The sequence below is a fragment of the Olea europaea genome, unplaced genomic scaffold (assembly GCF_002742605.1).
Source record: "Olea europaea var. sylvestris unplaced genomic scaffold, O_europaea_v1 scaffold2779, whole genome shotgun sequence".
In the NCBI taxonomy this organism is placed as follows: domain Eukaryota; kingdom Viridiplantae; phylum Streptophyta; class Magnoliopsida; order Lamiales; family Oleaceae; genus Olea; species Olea europaea.
This window is the reverse complement of record NW_019246256.1, coordinates 18,620-37,844: the sequence shown is the minus strand read 5'-3', so window position 1 is coordinate 37,844 and position 19,225 is coordinate 18,620. Positions and strand designations below refer to the sequence as shown.

Below are 19,225 nucleotides of genomic sequence, written 5' to 3'. Positions count from 1 at the left end.
GGAAAATATTTTCCATAAAAAAAAATTAAAATTCAATCAAATAGCACAAAAATAGAAATTTGATTAAAAAATGAAATTTTCCATGGAAAATATTGACAATCAAACTTTACCCTAATTCTCAAATATCCACAATTTGTTTCCACCAATCAAATTATCAATCCATCCCGTAGAAAAATTAATAACATTTATAAGTAACTAATAACGCCTATAAACGAATTGAAAATAGAATTGAGCCACACTTTCGAAAGTATGAAGAGAACTTGAAAAGGGAATAAAGCTCGTGCAAACATGTCCGTTCCCATAAACTTATAGAGCAATTTCAACGAAGTGAGGAAACATAGCAAGGTGAAAATCTTTGGCATTAATAAATATGCCGTAGCAATAAAAATATTGCGAGGACGCAATGAATAGAGTACAGGAACAGGATGAACGAAGGTCATATCATACCATAAGGCTGCTCAGGTAACCGCTCAGGATCGAGTCGATGTTTCATCAAGCATTATTAATGCGTTCAATGTACCGAAATACTCATCATGGCAGCCAAGTTCAACTCACTTATTTAGAATATAAACTAGAACGTATATATGAGAAAGAAGTGAAAGACAGGAATGTTCAAAGAAATAGAAATAAGTTGGAAAATTAGCAAGCAGAGACAGAGAACTTGAAATTGACATAAAGACGCATGTTGTTGAACTCTTGAAAATAGTCAAGGATATTATGATGCTGGAAATTATCAAATTACCCAGACATAAGAAGACATTGTGAGTGTTTATATAGATTATTAGATATTAGATCGTAGTAAAATGACCAAATTTTTTACCTGGTTCTATGACAGAATATTGGAACACCAATGATATTAGAAACTACAGGTTGCTCAGGTAACCGCTCAGGATCGACATCAAAAGTCGATATTACATCAAGCACAATGTGCTTTCAACAAATTCTGTATCTCATCACCGCAACCAATTGTTAACTGCACTACCTCACTGATATAATGTACTAAATTCTCATGTTAACTAATAGATGCCAAACAAAATAACATTGCATCCTAACACTCAAGTACTTCTATAAATGCAGAAGTGAACATACCAATTAGAAACCTCTAATGTCAATTGTGCACACTTTGCAGAGGACAAGTAAGATGAGAAACAAGACAGATTAGACATGGAAGTTGACCAACCAAGCTCCACCTTGGCAACCTATGCACTGACTTAGCCACCAAAAAAAGACTGAAGAGCTACTCCAGGGCAGCACAACAAACAGCCAATGGACCATCTGTCGACCCGTGTCTCACCTAACCAGACACAACATAAAACGAGACTGGACATCCCAAACCAGATAGGAGAACCTTCCCAGACACCATACTCTCAGAACCTGAGACTCAAGCAGTTGATCTTTCTCCCCGGACAAAGCTAAAGTGGACAGCTGGTAATTCCCATAACCAAGTCGAGAACTAAGCCACATTATTTGTAAACCAGTTTAACCACCGAGCCAAGTGATGAAGAGGGGGAGCATGTCCCAAGGAAATGTCATCAATGAAGAGAGTGGCATAGGCTGAAGCTCCTCCGTCAAATTTAGCCTTGCTTGGTTTAAATAAAATTCAGATTCTTTGTAAATTTTGATAAAAGTTGATGGAATGTAGTGATTGAAAAGTTGTGAATCCAATAAATTATACAATTAAAATTGATTGCTGACTCTGACTCAAATTTAAATCGGCCTTTTAAGTTGAACCAAATGGGGGCATATTAACATGTGCCGCACTAAAGGAGATGATGCTTCACGAGAGGAACAACCCTCTCTCTTCACGCAATTTACTTTATGTCTATCCATTTCAACACTTGTGGAAAGGTTAGGTACCACACTGGTGACCGTGCCCGTGTTCGCCTATTTTTACAAGAGATGTTCAAGTTCAACATTTAGAGCATGTTTGAGTCACATTATTTCAAAAAAATGCATTCTTAAACATTGATTTGACATCATTTCAACCACACATTCTTCAACAAAATAACATTACACGCAAATCAAAAACTTTTCCTTATTTTTTAATCACACATTTCTGATCAATACACTATTGAAGAATGCATTATTATCAAAATAATGTGGCTCAAACACCCCCTTATACATACCATCTTTATTACCTCACATATGGAAGATGTTCACATACCAACAGTTGCGGTCAAAATCTGCTTAGTGCCAACAGTCTAGAAAAACAATTCCAAGAATACAATCGTGTGCCTGCAAGGTGTACTGCGGACACTCAAGCCAGCACTTTTATAACAGTAATAAAGAACTCAATAACCAAAGTTATTAAGCTCCTGTTTAGTACAGATATTTTAAAACTCATTTTTCCTTCAACCTCATTTACAATTCCCACGTTCTCCCAATAAAATAGCACAAAACTTTTTCCTTGCTAAATTAACCGCACATTCACCAAAAATATAAATTTTCACAAAAATAATTCTAAAAATCTACATCAAACACTTAATAAATACGTAATGATTTACTAAATACTAATAAATAAAGCAAAGAACTTAAACAGAGGAAAAAGGACGAAGGAATGAAGCACTTCGAAACCAACATAAAAGTATAAATAATAGGAATTTGATAAAAACTACCTAGAAATCAGTAACCCTTTATCTTAATCCTGCTGTTTAGGTAATGGTATAATCTAATTGCCATGTAAAAGAAAAAAGAAACAAAATTTACCTGAACTATAGTGGGTTTCCTTTTGCATTGGAAGGAGAATTGGTTGTGGTTTGAAGCGGATAACTTCTGTTGGGGTAAGGGATGGATCTAGAGTGAGACTGCTCAAGACGTGGGCAGCTCCATTTTATCAGTCATTATTGAACTGCGCTCTTAAGGATTAGGGCTTCATGACAATATAATATATAGGAGAAAGATAAAGCCAGTCGGCTAGGTTTAAGAGCATGCTTGGCTAGTTGTCTAGGTTTAGGCACTAGGAAAAGCACCGTTACATTAACGGGTAAATTCCACCATGGGTCCTTATTCTTTCCAGAGTGTGGCATTCATGTCCCTTGCTTACCGTTTGTTGCATCCTTGCTCCAATCTTTCAAAATTGGGGGATCTATGTCCTCTATTAACAAAAAGAAAAACACTTAACCAATGGTAAATGACCATGTGACACTTACAAATACGATCAATGAATTTAAGTAAATGGATAGATTCCATGAGTTCTGGAGTTTTATCTTATAAGGTCATTGTTTGATAGAAGTTAAAATTATTATTTTTTTAATGTAAATTTTAATGATAGTTAATGAAATTGTGATTAAAAAGTTGTGAGACTCATGTAATTAAATTTAATTGTTGACTTTCATTTTGATAAAATTTGAATTTTAATTCGTATCAAACATAAGCTAAATTTTCTAAACGGAAGCTGAAGTGGCAAGTTAAATTTAATTGGAATAAAAGAAATATTTTTGAACATTTCACCTTTTTTGGTCCAACATCATGAGGTTATTAAATGTTCAAACAAATTATTTTTGTTTACCAGAGAATAAGTGGCAGAGTTTTAAAAAGTTAGATATATGAACGCAACAAATAGTAAGTTAGGGATATATGTACCACAATCATAAAAGATTAGGGCACACTTGTGGAATGTATCCTTCATTTAAAGAGTAACCATTTATACTAATCCAGAAAGGCTAAATACAATACAATCATGCTAGGAGTATAATTTTTTGTACAATTTGATTGACAAGGGGGTAGGGTGGCTGTCTCGTACAAATAGATTAATTCAATACAATATGCGCTCCCTCCTGGACAAATGACAAAACCAATACAATATTAGTTTGAAGTACCTTTACCACTTGAATATCATATGTCCAAATCATTTACGATCAATAAACAATCTCTTCTTTAAAAACAATAATAATAATAATAAACTCTAGAAGCATGGCATTTTTAATCACATGGACTTATTATGGATTCTTAATTCCAATATAGTGATTAACTATCAATAAACTATTTATTCCTCTGACACTCATTTTCAAACTGTAGTTAACATTAAAAAAAAAAAATCAAATGTGGATGTACATACATCCGTTAACCTTTTAAAATATATTTCAACCCCCCTCCCCCAATAACTAAATTATTTGTTAAACATAACCCCTTGGGGAATAACCCAATGGTGTAAATGATATAAGTAAAGTAGTCTCAACCTTATTAGCAGTCGCAGTGTGAGGATTTCATTTCTGAAATATGGAATTGGACTTTTTGTGGGCACCAATATACGGACAATCTCTTGTTCCCTAACTTGTTGAGACACATCCTGCGATTTACCTCCCTCGCGATACTCCAGGGACGGGACGATGGGAGTCCTTAAAGTTAGAGTTCAACCTTTTTTTATTTGTTAAAGGTAAGATAAATATAAAACTATATGATCGCCCTGTTTGGTAGCTATTTTTTTTTTCAAAATGTATTTCTCTCTCTTCTTTTTAACCACACATTCTTTGTTAAAATAATATTATACGTAAATCGAAAACTTTTCCTTATTTTTCAACCACACATTTCATATCAATTTACTATTCTAAAATGTATTTTTACATAAAAATGTCTATCAAACACCCCTGATATTTTTCTTGAAGTTCCAAAGAAAATGAAGGGTCACATGTTACTTTGAAAGAGGAAGCATTTATTACTTATTAAGCCCCGTTTGATTCAACTAATTTTTTTAATTAAAATTCAAGTTAAAATTAATATTTCATCCGTCTCAATTATATAGGTTGAATTTCCTTTTTCGTTTGTCCCAAATATATAGGCTGATATTTTCATTTAGAATATTTTGATTTGTTACTTTACTAAGTTGCCCTTATTTAATTTTCCACACTTATTATACCAACTCATTGAAATTATCCAAATGCGCGTATTTCCCATTTCTTGAAAATTTCACGTCTTCTTCCATTTGTGATTCTTTAGCTTCTTTGTGTCTTCACGAGTATATGCCTCTGATTATTTGTCTTCTGTCTTCTGCCATTGATAAAAACCATTTGTCTTCAAACTAGCAATCGATAAACATTTCCACAAAAGCACAATCATTCACACTGCCACCAAATTTCTGCATACGAGTATTTGTCTAGATCACGAGTATGAACTCTAAAAATCATCCACATTCCATCGAAGATACCTGTGCATCAATTTTACGAAGTGATCTGAACTCGAAGAAAGCGGTGAGGCCATTGCTTGATTTGAATGCTCCGCCGACTGAAGATGGTTACGTTTTCGCTTCTCAGGAGTTTCAACGTGTTGTTTCTCGGATGATCAAAATATATCTACCAAAAATCTACGAGGACCAGATGGATGCTCTTGCTGATAAAGTCGATGCTAATATTAAGAAATAGTATATCCAAATTCTACGAGGCTTGTGCATAACCAATGTTTACAACATTTCAATGCTGACTTAGGGATGTGTTAAACACCAGATAGGCATCTTTTTTTTTTCAATACATACTTCTGGTGTTTAGTAAGTTCAGTTTATATCTACCTTTTTTACGCATGGATGGTGTGGGCAACATGGTGTACAGGAAGAAAAATAATGTAGGCTGATCAATGGGAAACAACTAACACAACCAAATGATATCGTTCGAACGTCAAATGCCAAGCCTCAAAATGAGTTCTGAACATGTACAATACCTTAGAAATGCTAGGATATGGGCAAAGAACTAAAACGGTGCAACTAAAGCAAAAAAAAAAGATACACATAACATAAAAGTGTTGTTTTCGAGTCCTTAACGACCTTAGATGGCTAAAATTCATCGTAGGCAATAGCACAACAGCTGGTTTGATTCGTCTCATTGATCCCTATTCAAAAAGGTATTATAGGCCCAAATTAGAGCTCGTATGCCAAATCTACAAAATTCCCCGATTAAAGTTACTCGACTGAATTAAGAGCCGCCTTAGCCATTCGTAAAATGTCAGAGTCAAACTGCATGCAATTCGGCAGTTGCCCATTTCTCATCAATTTTTGTTTGTTTATATGTGCAATCCTGTAATTGTTACCCCCAAATTTTTCATCACCTCAACCAAGCATGATTGCAATGTAAAAAACACATTATTCAACTCTTTGGTAGGAAATGTTTGGAAAGCATTCTCAACTGCTAAAATGAAGTCCTCAATTGTAGTTGGAGCCTCTTGATGTTGAAGTGAATCAACGGCTCTAAAAAAACCAAGGTCTAAGACATTCATATCGGGGGCTGTTCAGAGGTTGACAACATAAACAAATATCGAATCCATCCTTTCTCACTGCTTCTACGAAATTGATATTGTTAACATCCAAATGTGGCTTTACATTGTCTTGTTGAATGAAGATGGTCCTAGAACTTGAACATGGCCATTTCTGTTTGATTACAGGCAGCAAATTTTCAATCACACATGATTGGATCGCGTCTTTAGTTACCGACACTATAGGCTTCGACTCCAAAGTCCCAGCTACACGGTTCTTACTATTCCGCTTTGCTGGTTCCTTAGACACGAATGACCATATTCCTATTTTACCATTGAATTCTTCATTTGTAGTACTATCAACTCGTAGCTGAGCAATGGTAACCAAAAACATTATCTTTGTAATAAACCCTTTACTTTTACATGTGTGAAAGGGCTCCATTTCATCAGGATGGAGATAATACTTTTGTGATGTCTTGGACATATAAAACCACTTTTCATCAANGAACTATTTTCCCAAAATATTTTAATGTGGTGATTGTCAAACTACTAGTTTGTTTGTTTAAATATCTTGTATGGACTGAGCTATATGACCCGCACGAATGACCGCGGGATGATTGCACAGACTCATACATGGAGGTCGATATTTTTTTAATCACTTGGAACCCATCTTGACATGTGAGGGTGCAGTCAACAATCGTGTCAATCATGATGTTCGTTTGACATTTTTCTACCCAGTATTGTTTACTTGTATCTTCCGCAAACCTCAATACCAAAAGAACCTTACTAGCTGTACAGGCCTAGTTTCTCATAATACATGGGGGGCGGGGTAATTTTTTTTGGGTAATTAGCACAAAACGTCCTTTTATTTCGCTGTTTTTGTGAAAAACGTCCTCACATTTCGTTTTTTGGCGGATTACATCCTCACATTTACATTTTTTTCCAAAACGCCATTCTGTCAACTTCTCGTTAAAATGTTTCGTTAAAGGGTAATTGGCGCAAAACATCCTTACCTTTCGAGGTTATTGTGGAAAACGTCCCTACCTTTCATTTTTTGACATTTTTGCCCTTATTTACCACCTTTCTTGCGCTGAAGGTCCTTTTCACTGTTTTTTGACGATTTTGCCCTCTATTCAAATAAAAGAAAAAGAATTGAATAGAAAACAAAAGAATTAATTGCAACTAATACCCCAAAATTTCAAAAAATTACAAATTAGTAATAAATATAGGAGTTAATAGCCTAAATGGTTACTAAACTTTGCCAAAGGTCCAAAAAGGTCATTGAACTTTTTTAAATACAAAAAAAAAAAAAAACCAAAAAAACCAACAAAAAAAATTGAAGAAACGAGCCCCACCAACAAAAAAAAGGACCAAAAATAATAATAATAAAAATAAAATAAGGAATGTGAAAATGGAGGAAGGTGAAAAGTAAACCAAAAATTATTTTTTATTTTTTCAATCGTACATTTTTAATCAAAATTTATTGAAAATTTTATTTTTAGCAAAAGCAATCTGTATTTTTTTTCTTTATTTTTAAAAATAAAATTTTCAATAAATTTTGATTAAAAATGTACGATTGAAAAAATAAAAAATAATTTTTGGTTTACTTTTCACCTTCCTCCATTTTCACCTTCCTTATTGTTTTTATTATTTTTTTTGTCCTTTTTTTGTTGGTGGGGCCCGTTTCTTCAATTTTTTTTGTTGATTTTTTTGGTTTTTTTTCCTTTTGTATTTAAAAAAGTTCAATGACCTTTTTGGACCTTTGGCAAAGTTTAGTAACCATTTGGGCTATTAACTCCTATATTTATTACTAATTTGTAATTTTTTGAAATTTTGGGGTATTAGTTGCAATTAATTCTTTTGTTTTCTATTATATTCTTTTTCTTTTATTTGAATAGAGGGCAAAATCGTCAAAAAACAGTGAAAATGACCTTCAGGGCAAGAAAGGTGGTAAATAGGGGCAAAAATGCCAAAAAAATGAAAGGTAAGGACGTTTTCCACAATAACCTCGAAAGGTAAGGATGTTTTGCGCCAATTACCCTTTCATTAAATCAAAAGGTAATTAGCACAAAAGGTCCATATCTTTCAATATTATTATGCAAAACGTCTATACCTTTCATTTTTTGCATAATTAGCACAAAATGTCCCAACCTTACAATGTTATTGTTTAAAACGTCCCTACCTTTCATTTTTTAACATTTTCACCCCTACATTTCACATTTCATTGGGCAAAATGTCATTTTCATCCATTTTTCAATAAAATGACGATTTTACCTTCCTATTCAAATAAAAAAAAAAGATGAATTACTAACTGGAACCATAGTCCTTAAATTTTTAAAAAATTACAAAAAAATCATAAATTTTCAACCATTACCACTTTCACAACCTATCAAGCTGTCATTTATAAATCCACATAACACCACTTTTCATTTTCCCCTTGCCCACCGGACTCCACCACCGTGAATGTGGTTATTTCGGACAGATTGGTGACCAATACTATGGAGGAGGATATTGGGGAGAGTGAAGCGAGGGTGGCGGTGGTGGAGTCTGATAGGTGTTGTGATCGAAAGGTGGTGCTGTATGAATCTATATGTACTGGCTTGGTGGGGTTGAGAAAGTGGCGGTAGTGGAGAATTTAGGACTTATTTATAATGTTTTGAAAGATTTAGGACTATAATTACAGTTAATTATCTAATTTTCCTTTCTTTTCTTTTTATTTTATTTGAATAGGCAGGTAACATTGTCATTTTATTGAAAAAATGGATGAAAAGAACCTTTTGCGCAATGAAATGTGAAAGGTAGGAATGAAAATGCTAAAAATAAAAGATATGGACGTTTTGCACAATATCATTGAAAGACAGGGACCTATTGTGCTAATTATGCTAAAAATGAAAGGTATGGACATTTTGCACAATAATATTGAAAGGTAGGTAGGGACACTTTGCACACTAATATTGAAATGTAAGGACCTTTTGTGCTAATTATCCTTTAATTTAATGGAGTATTTTAACGGGGAGTTGACAGAATGACGTTTTGCGCCAAAAAAGGTAAAGATAAGGGTGTAATCCACAAAAAAAATGAAAGGTGAAGATATTTTTAACAAAAATATCGAAAGGTAGGAATGTTTTGTGCTAATTATTATTATTATTATTATTTTTTAATCACCCACCCAGCATGTGAGTGGGCGTGTACAGGGCTGTGCAGCAGGAATTATTGATACCGAAAAGTCTCGATTTCCATAATTGTCTCTCTAGTCACAGTTTTTTCCGATAGCTTTTGCCTGGGAATAGTACCTGTACGTGGCCAAGCTAGCGGACAAGCCGAGGGCTATGAGGAGATGGTCCAGTTCATGGATAAACTGGTTGTCGGCGCGGCCGGTTCCGAGATCACTGTAGAGGAGCGCAATCTCCTCTCGGTGGCTTACAAGAACGTTATCGGCTCTCTCCAAGCCGCCTGGAGAGGAGGGGCGCAAGAATGATGACCACGTTGTGCTTGTCAATGACTACAGATCTAAGGTCGAGACCAAGCTGTCCGATGTTTGTGCTGGGATTTTGAAGATTCTGAATGACCATTTGATCCCGTCTGCTGCTTCGAGGGAGTCCAAGGTTTTCGACTTGAAGATGAAGGGGGATTATTGTAGGTACTTTGCTGAGTTTAAGGCTGGGAACGAGCGCAAGGAGGCTGCTGAGGATACTATGCTTGCTTACAAGTCTGCTGAGGTGAATCAAGTATTTTTATACAAAAATATCTTCAGTAAGTTTTTCTTTCTATTATTGGCATGATGTGATTTCATTTCTTGGGCATTGTCTGTGGCGGAAACAAAGGCAATTATCTGGGGAAGACAGGAATTATATCCGTATATTACGAATCTCTATATTGACATATGTTATTGATTTACTATTTATATTTGTTTCTGATTTTTTTAAACTTTATTATATTTATATTGTGATCTTTAGTTTATTTCAAGGGAAGGTCGGAAGTAAAATCTGTGGTCAGTTTCAAATTTTGAGATTTAAAGACTTGGGTAATTTGGGTTCTTTAATGTCAAGAAAAAAAAACACAGGAATTTTCTGTTGAGGACTTCTGGAGCAGAATGTAGTCACAAACAAATTTTTCTGACTCTAGACTTCTTGATGTGGCTTGATTTATTCACATGTTTTAATTTTCTCCAACTTAAATCACTTTTCACGGAAACTTTTGAAATGTGTAGCCTCTGTTTGACAACCATTAAAATAAAACTTTTTTTTTCTCAAACACATTTTCAATGTAAAATATTTTGCATGTAAACCCAAACTTTTTCTTACTTTTTAACCAAAGAATATCCAAATTCACCACTTCAAAACTCACTTTCGCCAAAAAAAAAAAAGAAAAAAAGTGGGAAAAAAAACCATTTTAATGGTTATGAGACTGAGGCGTAACAAGATTTTTAATAAAAGTTAGGAGAGTTCCATCTTTTTCTCTGGTTTTCTTTTGGCATTCTGCGGAGTCAGCTCTGAGTTGATCAAATGGTCATTTTTATTCACTTTTCCCTACACTAGCTAATGTCAAAGCAAGGCTACGCTCCTAGCAATGGCACCTTGAGTATGACCATTCATTCATGACTCACATCCGTAATCAGATTGGTTTGCTGATACAGCAGGTGATCATGCAGTGGCGCATTAAGCACGAGAAGTTAGTGTTGATGCCTCAAGGGACACAATGATGGAAATTTAATACATTTATTCCACTCAATGCAAACAATGGGATGGATTTGATTTGGATGAAAACAATGATGGTCCATAGATTATCGACGAAGATATTGAAAAATCATTTCAATAAGGAGCCCGTTGCTGATATCCCCAAATGAGGAGTTCGTGTTATTAGGGGATGGACCAATTGGGTTCCATTTAGGAATCACAAATTTGGGAAATCATTTGTAATTTCATTTTTAACTTCGACGAGAAGAGTCGGTGCTTGAGTGAGTTTGTCATATGTAGTGATGATTCAGATGTGTATAGCAATTGCCGCTGACCAATTGAACACAAATTCAAAGAAGACTGATGTCAATTTCCACATTGAAGGTATCACATATGCAAATTGCTATATCTCACAATGCATTCAATTCACGTCACGGGTGGATAGCATTGCGGTAGGCCTTATATGATTGCTAATGCCAATTATGAGCATGATTGTTTTGGGATTTATGACATAATGGATTTTGGTGGAGAATGTGGTGTGCTAAATGAGACCATGTTCTATGTTCCTGCATAGATTGGGGCCAAGTTTCGATATTCTACAGCTTTTGGTGTGTTCTATGCTGCTTAGCAGATAGTGAGCATTATTGGAAATAAGAATATGGACTGGTATTTGTTTTACTTGTGTAGGCAATTTTAACAAAACCATGGTGTTTCTGACATTTCACCTTAATATTTTCTGCATTGACTTACTGACTTGCCCTTATGAGATGTTGGGTGAGGGATGACAAATCTTTTCTAACACGGAGAGGATGATGCTTATTCAATTTGTTTGGCTTGATTTATTCCGCTTGTTTTTGTTGATTGCTTCAATTAAAGTCCTGCTGTCATCTCACATGTTTTATTTTTCTCCTAGTTAAATCACTGTTCGTGGAGATATAAGCAACTTTGGAAACTTTATAAAATTTATTATAAAGGTTTGGAGAGTTCCACCTTTTTCTCCGGCTTCTCATAGTATTCTGCAAAATCAATGAAGCGTTGATCAAGTGTGCATCTTTCTTTATGCTACCCCAGCATCACTTTTCATTTTTCTCATTTTTGCAAACTCGATTTATAATTCTGTATTCAAAAGCTGTAATATTTTGTTGTTTAGTGGCTGAATTTGTTTAATGATTTAAAGTCATCGTATATTTTTTCTTCATTGAAATCTTAATTACTAAGTGATCAACAATTTGTGTATTCATCTGTTAAACAGGACATCGCACTTGCTGATCTTGCCCCCACGCATCCTATACGATTGGGTTTGGCCTGTAGCTTTTCTGTTTTCTACTCTGAAATTCTAAATTCATCAGAGAAGGCTTGTAACGTGGCCAAACAGGTTAGTTTTCACTTGTTCTTACCTACAATTCGACTTTAATTGTCTAGTGATCTAAACAACTGCAAAGAAAAGCCCATACATCAGAAGGTTGGAAGTTGAACAGATATAGTGTTAACAAACTATTTTCTCTGATTTACTATGCAATTGAATTAGAGTTAGTTACTTTGATATTCTAATAAAATATTAAATCAAACTTTCTTTTTCTTTTTAAATAAAATCAAGCGCACAAAATGCCTTGACCGAATAAGAGAACTGGAGTGATGATCTCCCATTAAAGGAGTTGAATTTCGAGATAAATGATTTGGGATATCTCCCATATTACTTCATCTCTGGTGGATCAACTAGCTTGAGTGGTCTGTAAAATGTATCAACTGCTTCTGAAACAACTAACTCTAATACCTTTGACCATATACTGCCATGTTTCTCCTTTATGTTCTAAATTTATGCCTTGATCAGGGGACAGTGTGTTTGAGATCTATCATTTGCACATTACGCATTCATTATTACAGGAGGCTCCTTTGATACTTGAAACATGAAATGTGTCTCTTTTTAATATTTTCTTCTTTTTGTGTGCAGGCATTCGAGGAAGCTATTGCTGAACTGGACACGTTGGGTGAGGAGTTGTACAAGGATAGCACTCTTATCATGCAGCTTCTGAGGGACTATCTCACTCTTTGGACCTTGGACATGCAGGTAGTCTATATATTAAGATTAGAAAACACTAATTCACTTACATGGCAGAGAAGGCAATTTTCTTTCCCCTCACATGGGAACTAGATGGAGTAACATACTGTAATACATTATACTCCAGTCTTTGAAACTCTTGTTACTAAAATTATTGGTGTTGTTGCATATCCCTTCCATATAGTTCTATATTTCAGAGAGATCGATTTTTAAGCACAATGATCCTGCCGAGTGCTATTATCTTAACTTCAGGACTTGCTTTGTTAGATAAAAATATATCTTAAATTTTGTCCCCATTAGATCTTAATTTATTTCATGGGAATGTCAGGTTAAATAATGTAACAATCAAACACTGTTGATTGTGGAATATAAGCCATCTTTATGATCGTGGAATGATTTTTCTTGAATCTTATTGTGTGTATCGTGTATGACATTCTCTATATCAACCAATTAAGGGAATTCAGAACATATAGAGTTTCCAGGCATGGACAAGACATAGAAATCCTATTGATAGCATATGAAAAACCACTAATTATGATAGTAGAGTGACCAAACATTGACAGCATTTGAAGTGTTTATAACACCGTCGAACATTGACAGCATTAGAATTTGGTAATTGTAAGAAAAGATTGGACAACCAGCACAATCTGTAAACATGCATAATTTAATATTTTTAGTGTCTATACCAAATCTGCATGCTGCCTCTTGAGGCTGACAGATATACAATATATTGGAGATGGAGCGCCATTCAACCTGCCACTTGACTTTGGTTGGAAAGTACAACTTGAGAAAATTTAAATAGGTAAATAGTTTAGATATACAAAGAGGAAATTGTCTAGAAGGATGAGTTGGAGATGAAAAATGGAAAAAGGCCCCATTTCTTCTTTTATGCAATAAGGCATCTTTTAATTTGATAATCGCAAATCATTCTCATCTACTTCACCCATCTTCCTTATCCTAGCTGTACCCATGTGAACCCAACCCCCCTACTTGAGTGCCTTCCCTACCTCATCTCTCCATATTCCACTCACTATTGTGGCCTGGCTTCCCTCCTTTCCTCCCTTCTTGCCGCCTCTCCTGTTTTATCTTCTTTTCACTATGGCAGTTTTCAAGTAGACTTAGGAGACGAGGGTAGGGGTGAGGAAGAGGAGAAAGAAAAACAAGCCCCTTTCTAGCAAAGCAAATTAGACAATTAAGGAAGGAAGAACGTATTTTAAATGAAATATTTCGTAGGTAGGCACTTTTGACTGACTATGAAAATAGGAATTTGCGTGCGAAAATAGGGTCCCAACCACTTTATGGTATTTACTAATACATTTTATGATCATCCTCTGGAAATCTGGCTGATCTTATATATTCTTGATCAAATTGTGATATTCCAAGGGGGTAAATACTGTGATTGATGGTGGCAGTGGAGTTGAGGAAGAGGAGGAGAAACAGAAACAATTCCCTTTTTAGTAAGGTAAACAAGACAACTAGGGAAAAAATGAGGTAGAAAGAAAGCATTTGAAATGAAAAATCTTGTAGGTGGACTGTGTTTATCTTCCACCTTGAAAATTAGGATTCTTTCTTTAGAAAAAGGTCGCTTGTGAAAATAGGGTATCAACCATTTTTTTCACATGGCCTTGCTAAGTTTCTAGACATTTTATGATTGGCCTACAGAAACCTAGCTGATCATGACTTCTTTTTTATCAAATAGAGTGCAAGGGGTAAAATAGGGTGTGTCTAGGTGAGATCTGCTTCTTGTGCTAAAACTGAAGTTTAAATGAATTAGTTTACCTATTCTGTGTTAGAGAATAGTGTCCAAACTATAAACAAGATTTGCTTTCGCGATAAGGTTTTTGTACAAATTTATTTCCATCTAGTGAAAACTTGAAATCACACTTGCACCAATTTATTTTACATCTTGTTCCATTAAATCATGCTTTCATGTGAGTATTTATGATCACAATCATTTCCACTAATAATACTTATTCAAGAATTCAAATAAAAATTCTAGGGTTTGCTCAAAAATTGTATTTCTTACCTGTAATTAGCATAATAAATCAAGAAGGCTAGCTTGAAATTATACTCATTCTCTTCAATTTGAAAATCAAATCAACAAATTAAACCCTAGCAACTTTAATGTAAAATTTTTCTCTACCTCTTGAAGAAAATAAAGAGGAGAGAAAATGAAAACCAAACTTGAACTACCTCTTTTCTCTTCTTCTTCTTCTTCTTCTCTTGTTTCTTTTCTCCTCTTTTTTCTTTTGCTTCCTTTTCTTTCTACTTTTCTCATTTTTCTCCCAGTTTTTGCCTGTTTTCTCTCTATATCCAATGAAAAATGAAAATGGGTTATGGTTATATGTATGCTACATGTCCTCTACTATTCAACAATTGTAATTCAAGTCCTCCATTTAACAATTGCACGTAATATTAAGTCCTTAACTTAATTTAATGAATGAGTACATCCTCAAAATTTTATTTTATCCATCTTAAACCTTTGAGTATTTTCAATTGTAAAATAAGCCTCGATAAAATAATTTATTTTATTTTAGTCCCTATTTGACTAAGACTGACAAGTCAACTTTTGATTTTTGACTAAAAAAAATTGGGTTGTAACGTATCCTATGTTAGAGAATAGTGTCCAAACTATGAACAAGATTTGCTTTTGCATTAAGCTTTTTGTACAAGTATATGAAGTTTTACCATTACAGGAAAAATATACATATGGTATATCAACCAATTATACCAAACATAGTATTTGGAATTTTCTTTCATGGCATGCATTTTGTTAGAACTCAATTTTTTCTAGTCAAAAATTAAAAGTTGACTCGTCAAAGTCAAAGTCAAATAGGGACTTAAATGAAATAAATTATTTTGTTGGGGTTTAATTTATTATAAAAAATTATTTTGAAGGTTTAAGATGGACAAAATAAAATTTTAGGAATCTATTTACAGATTATTGGAAGTTAAGGATTTAATGTGGTTTTATATGAAGGTTGGAGGACTTTCTTTGTAATTGTTGGATAGTGGAGGACATGTGGCATATGTATAATCATAATCCATTTTTCATTGATAGATACATGTAGAGGAAGCTGGGAGAAGGGGCACAGAAGAGAAAATTCGAGAAAGAAGAAAGAGAAAAGGAGAAAAAGGAAGAAGAAAAGGGAAGAAAAAGAGTTAGGTTGGGCTATTCAAAATTCTCCAAGAGATGTAGCATAATTTATATTTTTAGGATTTTGATTTGTTAGTATAAATTACAGATTAAGAGAAATGAGTACCATTTTTTTTTTCGAAGTTCCTTAATTGGTTACTTTCCCATATACATTAAGGTAAGAAATATCAATTTTTTGGCAAACCCTAGATTTTAATTGCATTCTTAGGTATGTATGATTAGTAGAGACAAGGATATTAGTTGAAATGATTATTTGAAATTATGAGTTATGTAACAAGATGTAAGTTAATTGATGCAAGTGTGATTTCAAGTTTTCACTAAATGGAATAATTGTTTTTCTGCTTTGGATGAAGGTTATTTTGATGAACTAGTTATTAGTAAATGGACTAGAAAGTGAAATTAGCTCCAATAGATTAAAGGAAAATTTGGAAAATTTATTCAAGTATCGAGAAATTTAATTTAAATATAATACAATTAGATATTAAAGGTTTCTTGATTTTATAGCGGTTAAATTGATTCTCTTATAACGTATTTCAGATGGTGAAGAAGAGATTGGAAACGTTTACTGACCATCCTAGGCTATAGTTTGTATTATGTGAGTGGAAAGCATAAATAAGTATTTATTAAATATATATTAGATCTGAAAGTTAATTATTTCATATCGTTGGTTTGACTGCATGATTTTCAGAATAAAGTGAATTTTACAATCAGTTATTTTTAAAGTTAAATTCAATACAGTTAAATCATTTTATTAGCATGACATATGTGTATTAAATATTTCACAGCATGTTTAAAGTTATTTAAAACCACCATAAAGTACCCAAGTGATTTTACCCTAATCTGCATTTGTGTGAATGTGTTTCCACCGTGTGTGATCTTATATGGTTATTTTACCCACTTGTGTTTCCACAGTATGTTGATTTTACCCGCTCTACATTATTGTGAATGTGTTTTCATAGTGTATCTCCAGATTATAGCCTTTGGATAGCTTTCCGCGCGTATGACTAGAATTTCAGAATTGAATAACTTTGCCATGTACATATGGTTATTTTGGGTACTTTTTTGGTATGATTTTCAATAATATATATATTTTATTAGATTCCAGATAGAATTTAGTTTATTCATTTTAAGGAATAAAGATTTTAGTTTATAGTACTGTAGAATGATGTTTTTATTATATACTAGTGTTCAAAAAGTTGGCATAAATGGAAAATATATACTTATCTGCAAAATATTCACTCATTGAGTTACTAGTTCATATTTTGTCACCATTTTTTTTTATCAGATAGTAGCTGAGTTGAACAGCATTGGAGTCTGTTGATGTATTGCTTTGAGCCACACAATCATTATTTATATGATTCATTGTGTCAGTTTATATAGTTCATATTTTTGGAATACGTGCATTTTTGTCAGAAAATGTATTCATTTCACGGGCTCATTGCATATTTGGTATCTTTTGAATATTGGGGGCATTTAGAGTCTTTCGGCTTGTTAAGAAGTGTAAATTTTATTTATGTGCACTTTATTTTGAATGGTTTGTATTTGAAGGGGCTAGTGTACCTTATTTTAAATTATAGATTTGAGAAAATTGATTTTTGTTCAGGTGGCTTAGTCCATATTTCAGAGGAAATTTTGTCAATTTTTTTTTTAATTCGTCATATTCATAGCAATTCAAGATTGCCTTGTGGTGGGTTTAGCACTTGGTATCTATTATCGACGCAGGGCACGTGTCAGGTCCATTAGGGTAATTTGGGACACGTCGTGTCACATGTGGTATTAGTTTTTAGAACTAATTGAAAATGATTTAACTCATCTATACCATTGTTTGGGATTTTGCAGGATCAGATGGATGAGGCTTGAGTTGATGACAATATCTGCCCCTCAAGGAGGTGGCTTGAATGTCACAATCCGTCCGTAGACTGTAATTTGCATATAAACTCACTACGTCCTCTGTCTTTTGTGTTTTGTTACCACGATTACTTTTTCAAATTCTCGAAGTTCCTGGGTAACTGTATGCAACGTCATAGCTATAGAAAATCTATTTGAAAGAACAAAAAGATTGTGATATCAAGAGTTCGTAATGTCATTTACCCTTCGAATCTTTGACTCCTAGAAAATTGATTCTTGGACGAATTATAGTTCTTGTTCATTTTCATCTGCATGCTTCAAACCACTGTAGTGACTATATTGCTATTTCTTCAAAAATGTTAAAAATGCCAATTTCTTTGTTGTTCAAGTATATGATTATAGAATTCTCATATGTCGCCAAAAAATGTCCACCAAGGTGTATTCTCAAGCTAGGTCTACCAATTTCGACATTATCAAACACCTCTCCAATCAACGACACAAAGCTACACTTGTTCACTTTGGTTGCTAACGATTGAACCCATGAAGGACATTAAAATGGAGTGTTATTTTAGCCACAAAGGCTCTCATAGAAGATAGCCACAGAGGCAAGGAGGGGAAAAAAAAATGAAATAGAAAAAAAGGGCATGCACCATGCAAGGAAGACATTGTTGGTTTTTGCTCTCAATGAAAGGAAGAAATAACACACGGTAGCAAAAGTGCGTAGGTTAAGCCCAAAAGAAATCAATAAGTGGGCCAAGTATATTGGTAAATAGGCCAACACTAAAAGCTGTCCAAGAAGTGAAGAAACCATAAATGTCTCCAATTAAATTGGGCCACTTCAAATTGTCTTAAGTGATTTTCAGGTTGAGCCATTTCATAGAGATATCGATAATTATTTAATCATTTGGTCAAAGTCAACTGAGAATTTCCAACGAATTACATCATTGCCTCACTTTGATATCCAATTAATCTACAAGCAATCAAAACACAAAGTTAATATTGTATAATCATGGTAACCAATGAAATTGAGATTCTGCCACATTTGGACTCAGACATGGCCCAAACTCCTATAGGAGGCAGCAGTGGGAAATTTTTAGCAATAGGCGAAAACCTGACAAAACAATGTTGCGTAGAGATAGACTGAAGAATTCACCATGATATACTTGATTCATGCATAATATCATGAAAAATGGATACAAGAATCATTTGTACAAGTAGTAATTATAGATATATTACCAATAAGGTTTTTTCTTTTGATCAATCCAGAGATCATTTGGGTTCCATTAGCAATGAGAATTCGAAATATCA

The 19,225-nt window shown here is 33.9% G+C and overlaps 1 long non-coding RNA gene and 1 pseudogene across 1 annotated transcript; one reads left to right on the top strand and one right to left on the bottom strand.

Annotated features, from left to right (window-relative positions):
- Positions 1 to 657: 657 nt before the first annotated feature.
- Positions 658 to 2,928, bottom strand: LOC111383864. The gene is made up of 2 exons (XR_002700817.1): positions 2,707 to 2,928; positions 658 to 1,884 (listed from the first exon to the last, which is right to left on the bottom strand). It is a non-coding gene; the product is annotated as an uncharacterized LOC111383864 (long non-coding RNA).
- Positions 2,929 to 9,363: 6,435 nt separating this feature from the next.
- Positions 9,364 to 18,205, top strand: LOC111383867 (annotated as a pseudogene).
- Positions 18,206 to 19,225: the final 1,020 nt, after the last annotated feature.